Here is a 23,334-nt window from a genome sequence, read left to right on the forward strand (position 1 = left end):
ATGCGTGCCAGCCATGTGCCTGGTCCTGCTAGGTACTGGGGACACAAAGATAAATAAAATAGCTTACAGTCCAATGGAACAGGCAGGCAGACAGACAGTTCACCATAGTGTTGTGTGCTAAGGCACATAATAACAATCTGCAGAAAGTACTTTGGTGCACAAAAGAGAGAATAAATTTTTGCGTGTAGGGGACTGGTGAGGTTCTAGGTAATAGTGGCCTTTTACTGTGTTGAGGAATGGGTTTGAAAGAGATCATACAGGTGACTAGGGACTTAGCACAAGGGGCATATTTGGCAGAGGAAATTGCATGAGCTAATGGGTTTATATTCATCTAGATTACAGATAATCTACATGAAGTTATATGGTGTATAAAAGTTAAAATGTCACGACAGTGAGGTCAAGCTTGAAGTTGATAGCCTTTCCTTTTTTTTTTTTAATTATTAAAATACACATTACTCATAACATTATTTCTCTCAGCCAGAGTTTGGTAATAGAGTCAACTTGGGGCCCTCCTGGAGGTGAGGGATAGCTTCATGGTGAGACTCAAGTGAGTTCATCTTTCATCCCTCAGAGCTACTTATTAAATGCTTAAATACAAATCATCTGTTTAGGGGTATCTAAGGAGGAGCTTAATAAACTTAGTCCTTGATTTTTTATAGGTTAGTGATTTTCAACCCTCCCCCTACAACTGTAAAAAAAAATTAAATCTATACTTTTGAATATTACTATCAGAGAAATAAAATAGTGACAGACATTACCTTAGAAATGATCTAGTCTGCCTCTTACATTTTTATATTTAGGAAACTAAGGCCTAATTTGTTAAATGACTTGTCCAAGGTCACACAGCCCATCTGCAGTGTGGGGCTGGATGGGGAGAATGTGATGTACAAGGAACAGGTTTTCTGACTGCCTAGGCCCAGGCTTTTTCGTGTGCGTAAGACTCACAGGTTTTGTATGCCCAGGGTTTGAATATGTCACAGGTCAGTCTTCTTACATGTACTGCAGTTATGATTTGGAAAACTTAATCTTTTTGAGTTAGAGGCAACATGATGTAGCAGTCAGATGAACTGCTACTTAGTAGCACATTTACATCCTAGACCTTCTGAGTTTTCTTCTTCTCCCTGTCTGCAAAAAGGGGGAAAATAATATGTGTTTTGTTGAGTTGTAAAACGTTTAAATGTAAAAACACCTAACATGGTGCTTGGCTCTTAATTTAGAGAAATTAATTTTTATTTTACTAAATCCCATAGAGTTCCAGGAAATGAGATAGTGTATTTGAACATAAAACTTTTCTGTTTGGGGAAACAGAACACCTAGTGGTGTTGCTAGGCATTCTTAAAGAAATTATTCAGGGGATTTGCAACCTGAGACCTACTGGTCCTAATCTGATGCACTTAGAGATAGTAAAATAAAAGCATTGAACCACAAAATATGTGAGAGCATGGTGGGAAGATTTATTTGTGTAAAGATGTGTAAGTCAGAAATAAGCATGTTTTAGGAATGAAGAGTAAGGATAAGTCAATAGTTGGGAATGGAAATTGAGACTGTCCTTGACTGATATTAGAGTAATCTGAGAGAATCACAGTACCAGTGGGAAAAGAGAGTAATGGGTATATACAGAATATTTTGACATTATGTACTTGAGAAGGGGAACATGTTGGGATACCTCACAAAATGATAACAGTATCACACTGGTAGTCTTTGTAAATAGATCATCTCCTTTCCTCCTTTCATGTCCTTTGGCCATCCTGTAAGATTCCAATTTGGCATTTACAGTTAAGAATGTTGACTGCTGGTAAATGTTTTGTATGGTCCTTGATTCATCATAATGATGCAGGATAGCAGTGATTTAGAAAATAGCACTGACACCAGTAGGATATGCCTACTACTTTATAGTCACATTGGTTTCTTATTCTAGTTCTCTCAAGTTGAGTTTAATGAGAGAAAATCATTTATTTCTGTTTGAGTTCTAGGCCCAATTTTTTGCTTAAACAGGTTACACATTGGCCTTCATATTTAAGATTCTGAAAGTGTGTAATCAAGAATTCTTCATTAGGTTATATAACTTCATAGCAATTTGATTTTTAAATTTTACTTCTTTAGATTTCCCGATTTTTAAAACTTTTTTATTTTTTATTAATTTAATTTAATTTTTTTAGAGACGAAGTCTCATCTTGTTGCCCACCCTGGCCTCAACTTCTGGGCTCTTGTGATCCTCCTCCCTCAGCCTCCCAAGTAGCTGGGACTAAAGGCATATGCCACTGTGCCTGGCAGTACTTTTCTATTTGATTGTTAACAGCCAAGGTTTGAATAGGGCTATATGTACTATGGTACAATTCTCCTCTGGTAAAATTATGTCTGTCTACACCTCAAAATGTGTTTAGTAGCTTGGTTCTACTGGGATTTTGTTGTCATAGTTTCAGAAGTCACATGCCCACCATAGGTGGGATTGACAGTGTACCATAATGCTGACTGTAAAAAGCTCTGTAGGGGACCCACTCCATTCCTTTCATACTCTTTTCCTTTTTAAGTGTTAGTACTTTAGGACAGGAACAGGGTGAAGCAGATGGGAAGGCAGTCGCAGTGAAACACCTGTTCCCGATTGATCTCCAGGTGTGATCATGCAGTAGCTATATAAAGGAAGGTTGACTGGAAGTATGAATAATCAGTCACCTCACTGCCAGCTTAATCAGAAAGACGCATAGAGTTGAGTTGAGGTGCTGCACAGTTTGGAATGACCATGCCAAACACAGTACCTCAGTGAAATGAAAGAACAGCTTCCTTTTAGAAACTGTGAGTATAATAGCAGTGAGGGAGCCTCTTTAGTCTTTGGACATCCTCATCCCCTTGTCTGCCTTTGTTTCTCCCCTTTTTAAGATTATCTTTCCCACTCATTTTTCCCCTCCAAGAATCTGGTAGTAGCTGGGAAGGTGGGAGGAAGAATGGTGATTTGTTCAAATTCTTCTTTGCCCCGTACATGAAATGGGTATTGCTGAAGGCAGTGAAAAAATGATGTCTGTGGGTGGTTTAATAGTGACTCATCAGCCTTCCCATTCTGCTGGGAAAGGGAAGGGCTAGGACCAAATGGGAGTACATTCCAGAGACTCATGAACTCTTGCTTTAAATGATTTCTCTTTTGTGTGATTTATTTAAAAAAATTGCTACACCAAATAAGGGCTGCTAAAAAGTATACACTCCACTGAATTGCCACATTGCCCCATTTTCCCCACAGTGGGTTGTTAATAATAAAGCCTTCTGATAGGATAGGCCACTGGGGGTGTTTTTTAAAAATCACTTCCTGGTGGTGATCTTATGATTACACTTCTCTGAACTGTGAATGCTTTATCTACATAATCAGTTGATTATTGTTGTTACGAAATATTTACAGGACTCCAAATTAGTAAGCAATATACACAGCAAATACTACCCTAACCTTGTGAACTAAGCAAAATGATTTATGAAGGTAAAGCTTAGGGCAAGGATAAGTCTGCACTCAAGGGAGAAATAAATGAGCACAGGGAAGAGGAACCCTAGGAACATTTGCCATGGTCATTTTGGGAACACTTGAGTAGTCAAGTTTATTTCTTAGGGCGATCTGTAATTTTATGTTATTCAATTGAGGTTTATTTATTTAAAGATAATATGGTTCCAAGAAGTCTGTTTCCAGGGTCTACAGTTTGAATCTTCTGTTACCTTAAAAGTATGTCCTGACTCCTGAAAAGTGGCTGACTTCTTGGCTAGTGTGGTTGTTGTCATTGTGATCAATAAAGACTGCTTTGATTTATGAGTGATTTATCCTGCTTACAACTGTACAGAAGAGGCAGTGGTTTGTGTTTTGGCTCCTGTTCAGCCAGGGGAACTTGAGCTTCCTTAGACCTTTCAGAAAGCCTGACTAGGAAGCTGGCATCATGGCAGGAATGTTTTAGTTAGATTCAGGAAGTCAGGGTACAAATATCAGAGTAATTTAGATTGACAGAATAACTAGATTATTTGTTTTTTTTAAATCCAAGTTGTGCTTTAAATAGTTATCCTATTTAAATACATTATTTAAAAGTTTGTTTAAATACTCATATTTAAAGAGACCTATAGGAAGTAATAAAAAAAACTTTTAAAAGTTGTTTTTATTTTATTTTATTTATTTATTTGTTTTTATGTATTTATTTCTCCAGTAGCCTTTATTTCCCAATTTTATAGTTTTTCAGAAGGAGAATTTCACAATGCAGTATGAATTCCCCCCATAAACGGAAATACAGCTGTAAGCTTTACCTTGGATACTTTTGTATCCTCTGGTGATTGAGGTTTTTTTTCTTTGAAATCAGAATTTGACTAGAAATCGTCAGGTAAATGATTATTTTCTTGCAGAATGAAGTATTTCTCAATGAGCAAGGATATAGGAAACCTAGAGTGAGTTAACTTAAATTTAAAAAATGTTTAATGCTAACCCAAATTAGCACTTTATAAGCATACTTTTGATATCTTATAGCTCAGCCTTGTCATAATGATCGATTTTGGCCAATCAGCTTTCTTGGAAATACTATACTTAGAGGTGTGGTGTTAAGCCAAAGACCACTTTAGTGGCCAAAGCCAAAGACCAGGCAAACCTACTCGTTTTATTATTATTGATCATTGAGATATTTAAAAAGTTAAACACCCTCTTACCTTGAATTTTAATATTGAATTTTTATACCCAAATGTGATAACTAACCTTTGTAGTAACTCTAGAAATCTTAATGGAAAAGAAAAATCCTAATATTTAATCTTAAATTTTGAAGGCTTTTTATGAATAACTTTTGAAGGCTTTTGAGAAGTGAGGTGCATAAAATGCTGTAAAATCTTAAGACATTTTACTTGGAGTGCTGAGTTAACTTTGGTCTGGTTATAAGGGAAGCCAGGATATTCAGAATTATGTGAGGCAGCTCAGATGGGTTTCTCTTGTTATCTTTCCCAGCGTACAGAAACTCACAATTCTTTTTTGTGTGTGTGTGGAGGAACAATACTTTACTTCATTCAAGGATGACAATAAAGATAGGGAAATGGCTCTTTTATTTAAAGGGAAAAGGCAGATTTCCCAATTTGACATTAGTCTTCATTAATTAGTTAAGCTTGCTTTATACTGTAGACTCTGAGTGGATGTGTCACACTTTCTGTAGTGGTTTTTAGAAATGGCTGTTTTCTATTGTAGATTTATTCAAGAAAGATGAATGTAAACTTTTTAGTTTGGAATTTATAGAGATGGAAAAAATTGTAGTGCCTAATGAATTACATTTATTTGGCAGGATGTGTGCTATATGTTAAAAAGTGAGCCTCTTCCCTTCTTTTAATAATTAAAAAATATAATATATACAAAACAATATCATATGTGTGTAGATTATAAAGCAAAATGATACAAAGAACACTTCTGTACCCTGTATTCACCTGAAAAATATAACATTCCTGATACCTTCTGAGCCCTTTTTGTGCCCCTTTCAGATACCTTCATTTTCCATTTCCTACCCCCCTGCAGAGATTATCCTGAGTTTATGTTCATTTTCTTGTTTTTTTTTAAAGAAAATAATTTACTACTTAAGGCCCTGCCTCTTCCATTATATACTGTAACTTGTTGTTTTTTTCCAGTTTTTCCCCTTTAAAATATTATATTTTGAGATTCATCAAAATGGATGTGTTCATAGTTTATTCATATTCATAGCTGTATAGTATTCTACCGTGTGAATATATTACAATTTATTTAGTCTACAATTTTGTAATAAAAGTTGTCAGCTTTTTATTATGATTATTAAAAATCATCTTAATCATTAAATGAAAATATTAGGAGTATACCTTAAGTGGCCCAGTGGATCTTTGTGGCTTAGATATTTGTGACCTTTTTGCCACAACTAAGTACCCATATCAGGTTGTCTTTTTTTAAACTTTTTATTTTAAAATAATTACAAAATCTCCATACTGCTTTCCATGGTGGTTGTACTAATTTACAGTCCCACCAACAGTGTATAAATGCTCCTGTTTCACCATATCCATGCTGACATCTATTTTTTGATTTTTTAAAATAATGGCCATTCTGATAGAGGTAAGGTGGTATCTCATTGTGGTTTTAATATGCATTTCTCTGATTAGTGATATTGAGCATTTTTTCATGTCTGCTGGCCATTTGTATATCTTGTTTTGAAAAACTAGGTTCATGTTTTTTGCTCCCTTTTTAATCGTTTTTTTTCCTTGTTGATTTGTTTGAGTTCTTTGTAGATTTGGGATATTAGTCGTTTGTTGGATGTATAGTTTGCGAATAACTTCTCTCATTCTGTAGGTTGTCTACTTATTCCATTATTTCCCTTACTCTGCAGAAACCTTTTAATTTAATTAAGTCTCATTTATTTATTTTTGTTTTTGCCTTTAGGGTCTTAGTCATAAATTATTTGCCTAGGCCAAAGTCTAAAAGAGTTTTTCCTATAGTTTCTTCCAGAATTTTTATGGTTTCAGGTCTTACATTTAAGTTTTTAATCCATCTTGAGTTAATTTTTGTATATGGCAAGAGATAGAGATCCTGTTTGATTCTTCCGCATGTGGCTATCCAATTTTCCTAGCACCATTTATTGAATAGGGTACCCTTTCTCCAGTGTATAAACGTTTTTGTCTGCTTTGTTGAAAATCACTTGGTTATAGCTATATGGTTTTATTTCTGGGTTCTCTATTCTGTTCCATTGGTCTTGTGTATTTTTTTTTTTTTTTTTTTTTTGGCAAGAATACCACAGAAATGATGTCATGTACTTCTCATTGTATCATGTCAGGGGGGTATATGATAGCAATATGACTTACCGGCTATGCTAACCTTGCTTATGTAAGGTGATATCTGCCAGGTTTTTCCACTGTAAAGTTACTGTTTTTGTTTTCTATGCTTTTTCTTTTTTCTTAAGTTTATTTTTTAAATTGACAGATAAAATTATATGTATTTTACCATGTACATGATATTTGAAGTATATATACATGATGGAATTACTATATTAGCTAATTAACATATGTATAACCTCACACAGTTACCATTTTTGTGGTGAGAACACTTTACATCCACTCTCTTAGCATTTTTCAAGAACATCCATGCTTTTTGAATTAGAAGGGAGTCACCAAATCCAACCCACACTCAGGGGATGGGATTAAGCCCCCACATATAGGAGAGAGGAGTATTTAAGAATTTGTGACTATATGCTAAAATCACCACAGGTATTAATAAATATTTGGAAGGGAGATACTTTGAGGCTATGTAAATATTGTTTTCTTTAAAGCTTCACACCAATTTTACCTTTTATCATTTATCAGTGTATCTTCTTTGCAGCAGTTATTACTATGGTATTCTATTTTGTCTTTTGTGTTTTTTTTTGAGACAAGGTCTCACTCTGTTGCCTGAGCTAGAGTGCAGTGGCATCACCATAGCTCACTACAACCTCAAACTCCCAGGTTCAAATCATCCTCCCACCTCAGCCTTAGGAGTAATTGGGACTATAGGCATGCAACTGCACCTTTTTCTAGTTTTTGTAGAGACAGAGTCTTGCTCCTGCTCAGGCTGGTCTCAAACTCCTGGCCTCAAGCAACCTTCCGCCGTGGCCTTCCGAAGTGCTACGATTACAGGCAGGAGCCACAGCACTTGGCCTACTGTGGCGTTCTGATGATGATTTTTATTTCCCTCATTCCTTCTACATTTATTAATTGGAATTCTTCTTTAAGGAAGATATATCCCTTCTCCATTTATTTATTTATTTAATACTTTATATCAATATAGACCCATGGATAATTATTGTATTCTTTGAGTCAATGTAATACTGTCATTTATTTTGTTACTCAAAGAGTTGCAGCCTGGCCATCAGGGGCTCTTGCAGGTTGGGACAGTTCCCTAAGAAATTTTAAGCACTTCCTTTCTGGCACTATCAGACTTTCCAGGCTCATTTTATATTTTCTTTGTTCCAGCCTTAGAATCAGCCATTTCTCCGAGGAGCCTTGGTTCCTTTTATTGGGGAATGGTTTTTAGAAACTGAGACCTGGGCATGTTTGTTTTTTAAATAGGTATTTGTCTTGGGGGAAAAAGTATAACTTTCATATGTTACACTTAAATAGTTCATCCTCAAAGCCATTTTTTTCTTCCTGAAAGAAAAGTGAGATTCATATGGTGACAGGTAAGAAAATTAGTTTTCTTTCTTGTTAACATAGCCAGTAGTGATTAAAGACATGTACCACATCATAGTTTTCTAGTAACGAAAAGGAACGTTAGAATTTACCTTTTCAGGTTCTTGGGACTTTCGTAAGAAACTTGAAAAACAATAATTATTTTACTCAAATGATTATTTTATTTTCTACGTGGGATACAATTGAGAACGATGAAACAAAGACAAAGGAAGGGCCTGTGGAGCTGCTGAGCTAAATTCACCAGTATCCCAACACTAAAAACTTAAGCCTTAACTCAGGAGAAAATCTCAGACCTACTCAGACCTCATTTACTCTTATGTATACACAGCTCTAAAAACTAAGGTTATCTAGTTTCTGAACAACTAGAAGATTTAAAACCAGCATTTTAGAAGAACCAGAGGGAATGCATCTATTAAGCAAAATGTCAGCAATGAGAAGGGGCAAGTGACTTCTGCAAGGAAGGAGAGAGTAAGCCAGAAGAGACAAGGCCCTTGGCCAGCAGGGAAGTGCAGAGCTCTGTAGAAAGTAAGCCAGCTGAGTGAGGCTGTGAGGGCATTACTGGGAAGACATGGTACGGGAAATTTGTTCATAATGATAACTTTGAGTCATAAGCAAGTGTTAAGTTAGATCCCCCCCCCCCCCCAGTATTATTTAGGAAGCTAGGAAAGTGTTGATACACTTTCAAAAGACTTTCTTCAGCCTGGTAAAATGGAAGTGCTGGTTTTAAGGATAAACCATCCCTTAGTTATTCAGGCTGAACCTTTTATTCTTCAGAATTATTAAGAACCAAAGTTTCTGTGCATATGGTACTACTACTGGTTAGTAAAGTCATGATCCTGAAAATTGGATCCTCATTTAATGTGATTATGCTAGTTTAGTCTTCCCTTAAGGTATCAACCTTTCATTTTGGATTTTCTCCATTAAAAATTATATCATTAGTAAGGCTGTCATTGTTCCACCAGGAGAATTAAATTTCACAGAAAGATTTTATGTATCAGAGGGCTTCTCAAAAAGAATATCTATATAATTTTTACATACTTCTTTAGAAAAATCAGAATTTGTTTCAGGAGAATCATCAAAGGGAACAAAGTGGGATTCCCTAGTTTCTTAGAAAATATTTTAAGGCTAATATTTCTGTAGTCTGGCTAGATTTTTGTTTTACTTTCTTGTTTAACAAAATGCTGAATTTTGATATGTAAAAAAAAATTTGTAAACTTAGGCTTGTCTTCCTAGTAGATCTGCAGAACTGCCCCCCATAGGAAAAAAAAACTTTATTCTTAGAGTAACTGCAGCCTGAACTAGGCTGTGAAAGCCTAGTTTAGAATTGGGCCAGGTAGAGTTTGGAGTTACTGGGGAATACAGCTCCTACAAGAACAGATTCTCTTAGCCTTTTCAAATGGGTGTCTTCCTGCTATGCAGGTGGATATAAAGGTAACTTTGATAGTGGAGTGAAGGATAAGGGAAAGAGGCAAGGTACAAAAGTGTTCAGTAGAGGTTGTATGTGTGGAAAGAATTTGAAAGAACAAATGTTAGGAGGAGGAGAGAGAAATGGAAGAGAAGAAACAGACCAGTAAGATACTGCTGTTATCTGTCATTTATTGTTTCTTTGCTCTTCTTCTATCATATTGTACAATCTCAGCATTTATATAATAGGTTTATGAAGCAGGGAAATAAATTTCTGTTGGAGATTAGTCCTTTACAATATGACTCCTTTTCTACCTCGGAAAGAAGCAGCAAATTTATTTCAATCTCAAAGTAACAGAGTTCATATTCTGCCAGAGGAATTAGTTTGAACTATTATGAAACATTTGTTGAGCTAATGTGTTTGATTTATAAATGTATGGCCATTTGCCTTTCCTCATAATTCCAGAGCCTGAAAACTAGCCACATAGTTCAGTTCTGAGGCAGTGTTTGTTTTGTTTTGTTTTTGTTTTTAACTATGGAGTTTCCCTGACCATATATTCAATATGTTTATAGTTTAGGCAAATAAAGCAGCTTTTATGAACATTAAAATTGTGATTGATTAAAGAAGTGGCTCACATATCTTTTGACTGATATCTTACGTTGTTGAAGTACTGTATTTTTATCTGTATTTAAAATGTTTTTTTAGTTTTATGATGAAATAGGGTAGTAATCAATCATTGGGTCGTAAATATTCTTTCAGTTATTTCTCATTTTTCCCTCTTTACTTCTCATTGAAAACCTGCTATAGAATTATTCTTCTTTTATCATTTGATGCCCCATATTATGTGGGCTATATTTAAGTCCCCTATTCTTTTTTTTTCTTTTTGAGACAGGGTCTCACTTTGTTGCCCAGGCTAGAGTGAGTGCCGTGGCGTCAGCCTAGCTCACAGCAATCTCAAACTCCTGGGCTCAAGCGATCCTCCTGCCTCAGCCTCCCAAGTGGCTGGGACTACAGGCACACGCCACCATGCCTGGCTAATTTTTTCTATATATATTTTAGTTGGCAAATTAATTTCTCTCTATTTATAGTAGAGATGGGGGCTCACTCTTGCTCAGACTGGTTTCGAACTCCTGACCTTGAGCAGTTCACCCGCCTCGGCCTCCCAGGGTGATAGGATTACAGGCATGAGCCATCACGCCTGGCCTAAGTCTCCTATTCTTAAGAATGGATAATATAGTCCCTTTGAATTTGGGTAAGTATATTTGCCTCCAAGTATATGGATACTAGAATAAGTATTCCAGTTGCCTCTAAATGACTTGGGAATATACTGAAGATACATTTTTTAAATACAATAAAATTAATTTTAAAGAATGTCTTCAAAAGTTTATTATAAACCAAAAAAAAATAATTTGAGGCAAAAGTCTAGGTTTTCACCTTGCATTTTAAATGTGACTATATATATTTTGGCTGCTTTTGACTTATTTAGAATCAAGAAATTTTAGAGTTTTAGGGTCTGTGGGGAGATTTGTAAGGATGCCCTTAACCTAAATAAATGAGTAGATAACAGAGATCCTAAACTCTGAAATACTTTGCATAATTTTGTGCATATTTGTGCGTATCTATTGCCCTTTTTCAGATTCTCCAGGGATCTATGATTACCACCTCTCCCCCAAAAAGAAGGTAAGGGACCACTGATCTAGTCATTTAGCTGCCTTTTGCAGGTACGAAAATGAGGCCAAAGACTCAAGGTTAAACAGCTAATTATTAGTAGCAGAGCTGGGATTAAAACTCAAGTCTCTTTCCCAGGTCAGTTCTCATTCCATTTATACTGCCATTCCTCAGACACATATTTTGATTCTGAAACCTAAGACACTATGTACATAATTGCTATTAATTAGCACTCTTTCACATTTGAAGCCATTTGGGTTTACATTTCTTTTTAAAAAAGAACAGTAGTCAAAAATTTGGCACAGGGATTCTGTTATCTATGGTAAATTTTTTTAAATTCAGAACTTTAGCAACATAAGATCATTAGTATTCACAAATAACTTTGACAATTATTTGATATTGAAAGGAAAATTGTGGTTATCTAGGCCAATAGCTGAATTTTTCTGATTTTTTTCTATAATATTATTATCACCAATATCCAATAAATACTCTTGTAGAATAAAATGAAATACATCATTTACTTTATAAATACTTTGCTTTCAGAATAAATAAAAACAAATTCTTATTTGTGTATAGTAGCATAACAGTATTAGTTGTATTTTTGTTTAATTTTGAAAAAGTCACACTTTTAATTAGGGATATTATCTACAATTAGAGTTTAATTCTCAGTACCTACTCCTTCACATATACTTGCTAGGTATCTTGCAACTTCCCACAATAGAGCAATCTGCTATAGTATTTCAGATTTCATTTAACCTCTTATTAATAAAAATTTTACTTTTTAATTCATTTATTAGATTACTCAATAAATATTGAGTGTCTATCATATGCTAGGCACTGTTCTAAGTGCCACAAGATGTTAACGGTTCTTTTTTCATAGGGCCATGGATCCATCTCTCTCATTGTATTATAAAATAGACTCTAATGCAGCATTTGCAACGTTAGACTCTCTGAGGTCCTCCCACCAAGAGATACTTAAACGTTGCCACTCAAGTTTCAAGGATTTGGATATAAAATATTGTAAACACTTACATCAACCATATGGATAAAGAGTGTGTGGTATTTTGTTTAATCAAATATTAATAGATTTTTGTAGTACAGAGTATGCCATATGAACTTTTGACTGTAGTTGTGGTGTAAATAACAACAGCACTGGTGTACTTTCTTTTGTATTGCATTGTAAGATGATTGACTTTACCAATAAATAATTTGTTCTTTCACAATGTATGGGGGATATTGATGATGAGGCATCTCCAACCTGTAATTCCCTCATGTCCAGGTGAACTCCTAGAGACCTTTTACTACCATTCTTCTTTAAAGTTCTAGTAAACAGAGTTTAGTAGGAGTCCTATTACTGTGTGAGTTCTTAGAGCAGTTACCATTCTCATGTGCTTTCTGAATCTTTAAAAGGGTGGTGCTAGATGCAACTTAATCCAAATTTATATGACCTTGGGAACTCCTCCCCTTGTGTTAACATACATAAAACAGTTTGGGAAATGGGGATCTATACTCTGTTTCTCTTCCTATTTTTAAAAATTTACATTGTATTAGGTACTATCACTTCTTATTTATTTCTGGATCCAATTCCAATCTGACTTCTTAACTCAAATTGTTGAATAATCTGGTGAGTTCTCAGAACTGGAACCCTGTGTTATTCATGGATGCTTCCCTGGAGACTTGTACATTTCCTGTTACCAAGTAGGGGATTAGAGAAGTGGTTGTTGATTGGTATGGCCACTCATGTTCATAGTGTATAATGAATAATGTGAGAAAGAATACATCCTTTTAGGTGTAGAGGCAGACAAGATGATCCACTGGTTTTATTCCATTTTTAAAAGGGCTTTCTTTTAAGTTTCTATATTATTTATTCTGTATTTTATATGTTTTGCATAGCTAAACCTTACCTATATTTATGTAATCTGAAATTTTTTTATACAGCTGGAAGTTTTACCAGCTATGTAGAATACAACAAAAAGAAATAATGCCATAAGCATCCCAGTTTTAGGCAGATGGGTAAAAATTATTTAGGTAAAAACTAAATGTTTACTTGCTTTCATATTGAATTTCAAAGCTTTAAAAAATTTCTCCCAAATGCCAGTGACATAGCTATGATTACAGTTATAGCAATATATATTCTTTTTCTCTTTCCTTTTCTGAGCCAAAGCTGCCAGGTCATTTAAGATGACCATTGATTCAAGCCTGCAGTAGCCAGGGCAGGTCAAAAGTCTTGTTGCCAAATGAGTGAGTATGCCAGCTACAACCCCTGTTTTGTCATGAGTGGCTCTCCATTACTGCCGCTTACTTCCATAATATTTTAGAAATCATCTAATGTCTCTTTCCCTTATTTAATAAATGAGAAAAGAAGAGGGAACAAGAAATAGATATTAAGTAATTTGCCCCTGGGGCTAAAATTAGATATTGGCTGAAATTAGCATCAAGAGCCTGGTCTCTCTGTGCCTTGTCCTTGAGTTGTGTAGTCCATTTTTCTCTGAAGACTGTGGCTAAACCATAAGGTGGGCTGAACATCCAGTGGTTAAGGAGAGCCTTGGAGTGTCCTGTTTCTGTAGCAGGCTGGGCCCATCAGTCAGGTAAAGCTGCACTGATGACCATCAGTGTTTGTGCTAGGCATGTGGTTATTACTAGACTCCCAGAACATGTGCTGGAAATCATTTATATTTCAAATTATTTACTTAGGAAGACTTGGAGCACATTTTTCAATGTCAGTGAAAGCACTGTTTTTCCTCATAAGTAATATGTGTTCATTGTAGAAATTTCAGGAAAAAACACTTCCCCATACCAACTAAAACAAGGAAAATAAAAAATAACCTATAATTACAGTGGTCTAAGATACAGGTGGGAATGACTTAGGAAGTTTTATCCACATTTTGAACAGATGACCTCTTTGCTCTCTTTTATCACTAATGTATTTAAGAAAAAAAGTGTATGATTTAGCTAAGGTATAAATACACCTACCTCACTGTTCTTAAAGGACATACACCCCAACCAGAGAGAAGTTTCTTCTCAGCTGGATCTCCACAGCAAGGGAAATCGCAATAATTTACAGTCCTGGCAGAAGCTAGTGTTCCTTGGGATTCTTTGAGGAGAGCAGGAGCTCTGACTTCACTTTGCTTGTCAGGCCATAAATTACTAAAAACGAAAAACTGTGGTCACTTTTTTTCCCCACAACAGAATTGCACGTCTCCTTACTGTTGTATCCAACTTTCAATTAGCTCAGTGACGAGACGGACTTAAGCTATAAAAATAATTTTACATACTTTACATGGAAGGTAAATATTAGGGATAAAAGGGATGTTTTATATTTTAGTAGAGAGATCTTCAAGGGGAAGAGTGAAACATTTCTTTTACTTATTGAAACTAAAAGTTATTTTGAGGCAAAATTAAGTCTTCTAAATCACCTTCTTTTTTCTCCTGTTTGGAATCAAATCACATTTTAAAAATGTGCTATGTAAAATAGGAACAAAAGAAAAAATGATAATAGTTCTATTAATTTGGAAGTATGACTATATTAGAATATAGGTTAGTATATTCTAACCCTTGCCCATTATTGTAATAGAATGCCAGCATGCTCTTGAGAGCTTGGCATTTCCAACAGCATGTGCACTCACACTAACAGGCTAGGGTTTTAGTGTACATGTTGAAAATGCCAAGATTCCCAGAGCATGTGCCATTTCTATTACAATGATGATGGCAGCAGGTTTTCCATAAAAGGAATTGTGGTAGTTTATGTAAGTCGGCTCTTGTCCTTGCAGTGGCCCTGCAAGGTAGGTATTATTATCCCTTTTATAGATGAAAAAAAATCGAGTCTAAGGCTTAGTTACTTGCCTAAAGTCATTTAACTGAGATGGCGATGGAGCTTGAAGGAAGATTGATCTTATTTTAGAAGGTTCTAATTCTGTCTAAAATCCTTTCCCACCTTGTGCTATCCTGCATCCTATTGCCTCTGACTTTCTTATATAGGGTACAATTTGCTTCAGGCAAAAAATGTGTTAGTAAAATAGTTGCCATATTTTTTTTTCATTAATTGAATTGTTTCTAATACAAAACCATCAATTATGAGGAATCCCTGGAATGCTGTAAAACAATCTCTTTGCAAGAGTAAATACTCTCTGATTAACCATTTAAACATCCTTATATTTTAATTTAGTTTTTAAATGAAGGTTTTACTTAAAATAGGATGGTATAGCTATAAGTATTAACAATTAAGATAGTAACAATTTTTATTTTTGTAATGCTCAGACCAGTTTTATATCCCCTATGTGACTTTTTAGAATGGGAACATTTAGGTTACATAATAAGCTAGAAATTGTTTATATTTCTTATATTATAAGTTATATATTCTTTATTCCATTTAGTGTGATTACTTAGATATATTTGGACTAGAAAGGCCCTGTTTAGGCTGAAATTCTAATTATCTAGGTCATTGGTTCTCAAACTTTGGTCCCTGGTTTCCCAGTATCAGCATCAACCTGGGATGAAACAGAAACTCTAGACTTGGGGGGCCCAGCAATCTGTGTTATCATAAGCCCTCCAGGTGATCCTGATGTATATTCCAGTTTGAGAACCACTGATCTATGTGGTCCACATATCAAGAGTGTTTGTGTGTTCTTTCATTTTAACAAATTCTTCTTGAGTACCTCCTCCAAAATGGGCCTGTGTGATTGTGATGCCACAGACCTCTGCTATCTCTGAGCTTCCACCTTAACTCGGAGTGTAGGAGAGGAGTGGACTCTTAGAAATAGTCTAAAGTGTCCTGGGCTTAGGGCCAAAGCATTTAGTTATTTGTGACTCTTACAATGCAAGGTGGGCATTGCTTGGTGGGGAACCCCATGAGTTCCATATACTTTCAAGGGCCTGGCTTATTCTAAGAGCTGTGCTGGATCCTTGGGCTACAGAGATGAAAGACTGCCCTGCCTCTAAGGATCCTAAACCCTAGCAGTGTTGTACTTAAATGTCTGGATCTATTAGTTTGCCTCTCCTTGTCCTTTTAAATCATTTATGTGTTAGTGTGGAAAGGTTTTATTTGTGCAAGTTTATTGTTTGAATTGCAAAAACTCTGTGTTCTTTCCAGTCCTTCAGGGTCCTACTTACTGCAGAATGTGTTCCACCACTGCCTCTCCTAGAGAACCTAAGTTTCTTCACCTGTAAAGGAATAGGATGCTTACTTTGTAGGGTGGTTGTGAGAACTAAGTTGTTTAGAGCCTGGGCATGGGACAAGGCATTAGGAATAGTTGGGGCTAAAATGTGTGGGCTTGTTTTAGGGAGAGGGTTCAGGCTCCTAGGTGTGGGTGGAAGATTTGGCTACTGAGGCCTGCATTCTCCCCTTACTCTTTTTACCTCTTGGCACTGATAAACAGAATTAGTCTCCAGTTTCCCCTTACCACTGCTCTTAAAGCAAACAACCAAGCATTTCTAAAGGTTGTTTTGCTGTGAGCAACAACAGGAAATAAATAGGTAAAAGGATCTTCTGTCTCTTCCTCATTTAGACGTGGGTCCTGGGAGGCAAGACAAAGGTGTGCAGAGGTGCTAAGAGTTGATGTTTGGGTACCAAAGGGCTTTAATAAACTTCATCTACACTTCAGAAGTTGGGGGCCCAAGTGAAAGGCTGGAGTGGGGGTCGGAAAGGAAGGAGCACTGGACTGGGGTGGGGGCAGTGGGGTCCTGCAGGCTGCTGAAGGGCTTGCCGGGCTGTTCTCCAACTTTAAGAAGGGTAGAAGGCCAGAGCTGCTTTGCTTATATTAGAAATGGTTGGCATCAGAGAAAGCAGCTTAAATTTAAAAGATGGGGGTGAATAGTTTATATTCCTAAGCATTTTGTGGAGTGAAAAGAACTCAATTCTTTTTTTATTATGCATTCTAGGGATCGCTGACTTAAAAAAAAAAATAAGAAAAATTTATCTTCCTCACCTCCCCCAACACCCCACCCAGAATCTCAGGCTTGGGCAATGATTGTTTCCGTCAAATATGCACGTTAAAATACAAACACATTCTAGAAAGTTACCCGACGGTAATGGTGGTGGTGATGGGGAACCCTTATATATTGTACTTCAGGATTTGGGATGACATGGAGTGATGATTTTTTTTTTTTTTCCTCTCTCCTTTTTTTTTTTTTTTTTTTTTTTATTTTGGCATATTATGGGTGATGATTTTTTTTTAATCCAACACTTTCCCCTTAAACTAGTGCTACAACTAGGTACCCATTGCAGATAGTCAAATTAGTAGATAAGTGTCCTATTTTAAAAGATAATATTAAATTATCTGTCTGTGGCACTAATACCACTTATATCTAACACAGGTATTCTGATCATATGGATCCTTGTATGGAATAGTGTAAGAATCTACATTAACTAGAAAACAAACCTGACAATGAACAGCATGCCGCTGGGAACTCTTGGTTGGGCCCATCCAATGTATGCTCCGTAAATTTTTATGTTGTTTATATGGTGTGCTGTGGTTTACAGTCTGGCCTTTGCATTAATTTGCCATTGTCTTTCTCTCAAATATTAATGAAGTGTGGGACTGATTCTATTACAAATAGACTTTTTTAAGGTGGACTTAAAATAAAGCTTTTCCTTTAAAAAATAATTTTTCCAAAAGATGGAAACCGCTTCATTAAGTGATTGCTGACAAAATCTAATGTCCTTTCTATAAGCTATTTAAGCTTAGTATTAGAAATTAGGGCTAGAAGATTTAATTAGCCAGCTCACAGGATGCAGTCTCTTTAATTTAGGATTTCCCTTTGAGAAAATTATGTAGTTAAAGAAGGAATATTATATTTTAGACAAGTTGGTTTTTGAATTGCATTTATTGCCTCCATCTTGGGCCCTCATACTGTCTGTACTGCTGATCTAAAATTGTGTATGATTTGAATTAAAACTTTTTGTTTTTAACATTCATTATTGCAGTGTGGGATGTTGAATTGTGTGTAGTAACTCTCAGAGTTAGGAAAGGTAAAAGTTAGGTTTTTTGGGCAATGATTAACTCATCTATTTTACTAGGGCCAAATAATCAAGTATCAGTTTACTATACATTTAGCCAAGGTAGTGGGTTTAGTTAACCAATGAATACATTGTCATGAGAATGTTAAAATGTTAACACTTTTGCATTTTTAGACTTGGCTTTAAAAAAATTACAGAAAAACCTCTCACAGGCCTTGCCACCCTTTCAGCCATAACATTACATTGCCTTGGTTTTTGCCTTTAATTTCCCCGAGGGTTCTTTTTATTTAGGAAAAGGGTGAAAGATGTATTTGTGTAAGCACTACACCAGTGCTTCTGTTAAATTCCTTTTCAACAAAGAATATGTTACTTGAGTGCCTCATGCACAGGGCGCGTATTTTTCTGAAAAGAATGTGCCATGAAAGCAATGGTTTTTACTGTGCATGTTTATTTCATGTCTGCCAGTTTATTTTAGCTTAGAAATTTTCTAATGCTATGAGTTTATAACCATTTTTCAGTTAAGTGAGTACATGTACATATATGTACAAAATGGGCAATCTTTAGAAACTTTTTGTGTATTTTAAAGTTTTCTTTCCAGTCTGATAGTATGAGTGTCCTTGTTTCCTTTAAAATGCAACTAAAACTTAACCTAAGATATGAAAAATAACTATTCAAGGAAAGCTTATTTTAGAATATCAGTGAAGAATTAAATATTTACTTCCTTGAAATCTTAATCTTTGTTAATGTGAGATTAATGTAGATGATTTAAATATATGTTCAATTGTGAGAAATTTGCCTCTATAGTGTTTATCTACTGAGTCTTATTAACTATTGACCTGCTATAAATCCACTTGTAAATAATGCCACATCAAAGACAATTTAGAGAAGGGAAGATATTTCTTCTGTGTCTTGGCAGTGTGTACAATAGCAGTTCTTCAGCTTTCTGGTCTCATTCTTAATAATGGAGGAGCCCATAGTGCTTTTGCTTATGAGGATTATAGGCAAATATATTGATTGATATTTACTATATGTGAAATTAAAAATGAGAAAAAGTTAAAATGTTTATTAAATAACAGTAATAAATTCATGCTATTGTAAATAACATAGTTTTATGAACAAATGTAGTCCCCAAAACAAAAAAAAATATGTTAGTGAAAAGAGTAACATTATTTTACATCTTTGCAAATTTCCTTTAATGTCTATCTTAATGGAAGATAGCTGGCTTTTCCTATTTGTCTCCGTGTTCAAATTTGTTACAACGTCACACATCATGTAGCCTCTGGAAAACTAACTGTACACTCATGAAAGAGATTTTTAAAGGGTCAGTAATGTCCAGATAGAATTATGAAACAAAATTTCATCTTGTAGACTCTCTGAAAGGGACTTGAGGACCTGGGGGGTTGGAGTTCCAGGCCCACACTTTGAGAATCATTGCATTATAACATTTTAGAACTATATATGGTTACCAAAAAACACACACCTCTCTTCTAATATTTTAGTGTCTATGTGTGTGGAAGTAACATTCTTTCACAAAATTAACTATTTGTAAGTTGGCAGAATAGGAAAATGGGGAAAGACAGGTGGGTTAAGCAAAGGTGTAAGTGACTCTGACGTTTTTTGTTTTTGCCATCCAATAGCTGTGATTCTTCTCGTGTCGCCCTACTCACCTCAAACATTCTCAGCGATCCCTCTTATTTTCCACACCACTACATTGAGTTAGACCTCTTCCCTTCAAGATTCCAGTAGCTTAGAAAAAGAAAGCATTATGGATGGAAGGGAATGTGTTTGATATCCCTCCCCTGTTTCTCCAGCTGAGAAGGGAAGGAAAGGGCAATAAAATTTAATGAGCACTTTTACTAGGTGCCAGGTGCTTTGCATATGTTATTTCATTTTAATTCCCAAAACAACCCTAGGAGGTATTTCTAGCCACATTTTGCACACAAATAAAGTAAAACTCAGAGAGGTTAAATATTTAACATGTGCAAGGCACACAGCATTTAAGTGGCAGAACCTGATCCAAACCAAAGTTTATTCCCAAGGACTATATGATGCTATGCCTTGGTTTGTGTTTCTCAGTCTTCAGTTCTGCAGATTGAGAATGTGGATACTAACAATTTATTGGGTTCTTGTGACAGCATGATGATAAAACAATTTGACTGCCCTGTGAAGTTTGTATTTTGTAAAGTGAAATAAATATGTATTTTTAAGAAAAGGTTTTATAATTTCTTTACTTTTACTTCTGCAGTTGATTGTCTATGTTTTACCTTTGAATGCAGGATTGTCCCTTTTTGTGTGCTCACTTCTGTTACATAGAACTGCTAACTCCCCCAGAGGAAGAGTCTACATTTGCAGTACTAAAATAACTGGTCATCATAATTTGTCAGAACTCCAGAAAGGCAAAATCCCTTCTCAGGCACATTGTTTTGTTTTGAAACAAAACCTAAGAAATAAGACATGCTGGGGTTTAGGGCAGGTAGTGGTCAGAGTGGGAGGTGATGTCTTACAACCTTCTTGGGATTGTTGCAGGAGGAATACTCTCCTTGCTTTTCCTGTAGGGTTTCTTTGGTATGATTTAGGACCTACAGAGAGTGAGTTGGTAGAATTTCAAAGAAGGTTTGTGATATTGGAGGGTTCACAATCCTGAAGTAAAGCGTGGTTCCTTCCTAGTGACTCAGTATTGCTTAGTCTTAGAAAGCAGTATACCAGCTGCCTATTATGTGTGTATGTAATTTTCCTGTATTTAAGGTAAAGTCACTCACCTGTAGCATTCTCACCTAAAAGTATGGGAAACCCGTTTCTCCCAAAACAAATAGGCCTCTGAGTATTAAATAGCTGCCCCAAAGCTAGCCAATTGAAGGTGCAGCTGACCTGAGGGCAAAAAATTTTCTACAAAAAAGGCTAGCAGTATGTAGGGTAGGAGTCATCTTGATAGCTGGTCACGAAAAATAGTAACAAAAAGAGCTTACTTTAAAAACACTGCTACTTGCAGTTGTCTGTTATAGGGCCTCCTTCCCCACTCACTTGGTAACCCCCTAAATGATCAGCTAATTAGGGTGGCAGGGTAGCATTTACAATGTTAAGAAGTATTTCTGTCAAAAATGGTTGGAATTTGTAAAGGAGTGTGGGTACTTGAAAGGTAATCTAGAGTTACTTGAAAAATGAACATTCACAAAACACCTTAATCTTTGCTGATATCAGATTAATGAAGTGTTATTCTAGATGACATATATGTGTTTATTTGTGTCATATCTCTTGGAATAATTTCTTTTGGAGGTCCCAATATTTTATAGTTTGCTTTTTTAAAAACCTTTACAAGAATAGTAAATATTCAGTAACAAAATTGGAGAGTGTGTGGAATTTTCCCCCAGCATAATTGTATGATGTCAGGATTTAATATACTTTACTTTTTTCTGGCCTGTACCGTATAACTCACATAAAGAAAGAGGTCATTTTTGCAAAAACTATTTAAGGGCTTCATGAGTTTTCATAAGGGCCTCTGCTTTGATAGCTAAATTAGTCTCTTTCGAAGCACCTATCATGTTATCTCCTTTTGACTCTTTAAATATTAACTAGTGTAACTCTTTTGGATCCTCAATTGTCTTGGCTTTGCCTGCGATTTGAAGAATTCTGCAATGTCACTTTTGTGGGGAGACATATACATATGTTGACTTGGCAGGCAAGGAGAGCTATGATAGTGTTAAGTGGGAAGAAATCGATTTAAACAGTTTGTGATAACTATTTTCCTATTGTGATAACTGGTTTCCCTGTGTAAGCATATATGTGACAGGTGGAAAACAGAGTTTGCCTTGAACTAAATGTACAGAATGTACCTGGGAACTTTCTGGACTCTTTCTTATGATCCACTGATATTTCTTTGTCTTAATCTGTGCTTGTCCCATGGATTTTTAATTGTTGTAACTTTATAATGCCCCTGTTAGGCAAGACTGCTCTTATTCTTCACTTCTGAGATTTGCTGGGGTGTTTACTTTTTCACATGACTTTTTCTTCATGGGAAAAGAGATGTTGAAAAATTTTAAGAATATATTTACTATGTATTCTTTCTTTAATTGTGGTTTTTCAGAAAAAGTTCTTGATTAAAAGAGATAAAAGAGACTGGAATATCCATCCTGAAACAGGGATAGTATTTGTGGAAGAAAATCAAAGGTTATTCTATGACAGTTCTCAAAATTTCTTATCATAAGCAATAATAGTAACTTGTTTTAAGGGAATGCTCTTTTTTAATTGATTCATTTGGTAAAAATTATTACAACACTTTTCTAATTCCACTAAGTGTTACAGACTATGAATTACATTACTCTGAAAGATTTCTTGCAAGTAGTGTTTCTTCTGACTCTCTGGCCTGGGTAGCTCTGTGGGGGGAAGACAGTAAGTGGCGTTTGGATGTCCTATGTGTGGATTCTTGGCATTGTCTGTCACTCTCAAGTTTCATCTCTGCAGCTCCATGTGTACCACCTCTCCCAGATTTCCCCACGTGGTAAAGATTCTTGTCTTTGAGAATGAAGGGGAACTGGGAGAAACAGTGGCCAGCTCTCTGAATTTTGCTAAAGTAGGGTAAGTAGTGGAAGGTTGAGAGCCCAGGGCTTCATTGTAGAATTCAAGTTTCTAGCAGGCACCTGAAATCCTGGTAAAATTGAGTCCTGTAGGTTGGATCCCTTTCCCATAGCTTCAAGCTTATCCTTGGCCACTGAATGTGGCTTTCAGAGAGAGTGGGTGCAACTGAATGGATGCACCTCCTTCCCCAACAATTCAGGATAACCTTCCCATGCATTCAGGGAAAAGGAAAGTGGAGGATTTGTCCTCTGGCCAAGCAGGCCAGGACTGTCTGGTGGGCAGTGGTGGTGTGAGGCAGTTTTCAGTTGTGAGACTTATGGTTTTCAGCTATCAGATGTAGATAGTGCTGTTGAAGGGAGGATGGCTGTCCAAGAGGGGTGAGGGTCTCATGTCTGGACCATTATAAGCAGCAGCCAAATGGCCATTGGTCATGGAGCTTGTAGAGGATTCCTGTGTGGGCCTAAGTTTAAGATATGAGGCCTCTTAGGCCCTTTCCCTCTTGGTGATTTTGTATCGTGTGTGTGTGTGTATGTGTGAGAGAGAGAGAGAGAGAGAGAGAGAGAGAGAG

At 36.0% G+C, this 23,334-nt stretch overlaps 1 protein-coding gene across 1 annotated transcript in view; it reads left to right on the forward strand.

Annotated features, from left to right (window-relative positions):
• Positions 1 to 23,334, forward strand: part of ZSWIM6 (zinc finger SWIM-type containing 6) — a 179,777-nt gene that overhangs the window by 88,160 nt on the left and 68,283 nt on the right. The gene's annotated exons all lie outside the window — the stretch shown is intronic.

This window comes from Microcebus murinus, chromosome 11 (assembly GCF_040939455.1).
Source record: "Microcebus murinus isolate Inina chromosome 11, M.murinus_Inina_mat1.0, whole genome shotgun sequence".
NCBI classification, from domain to species: domain Eukaryota; kingdom Metazoa; phylum Chordata; class Mammalia; order Primates; family Cheirogaleidae; genus Microcebus; species Microcebus murinus.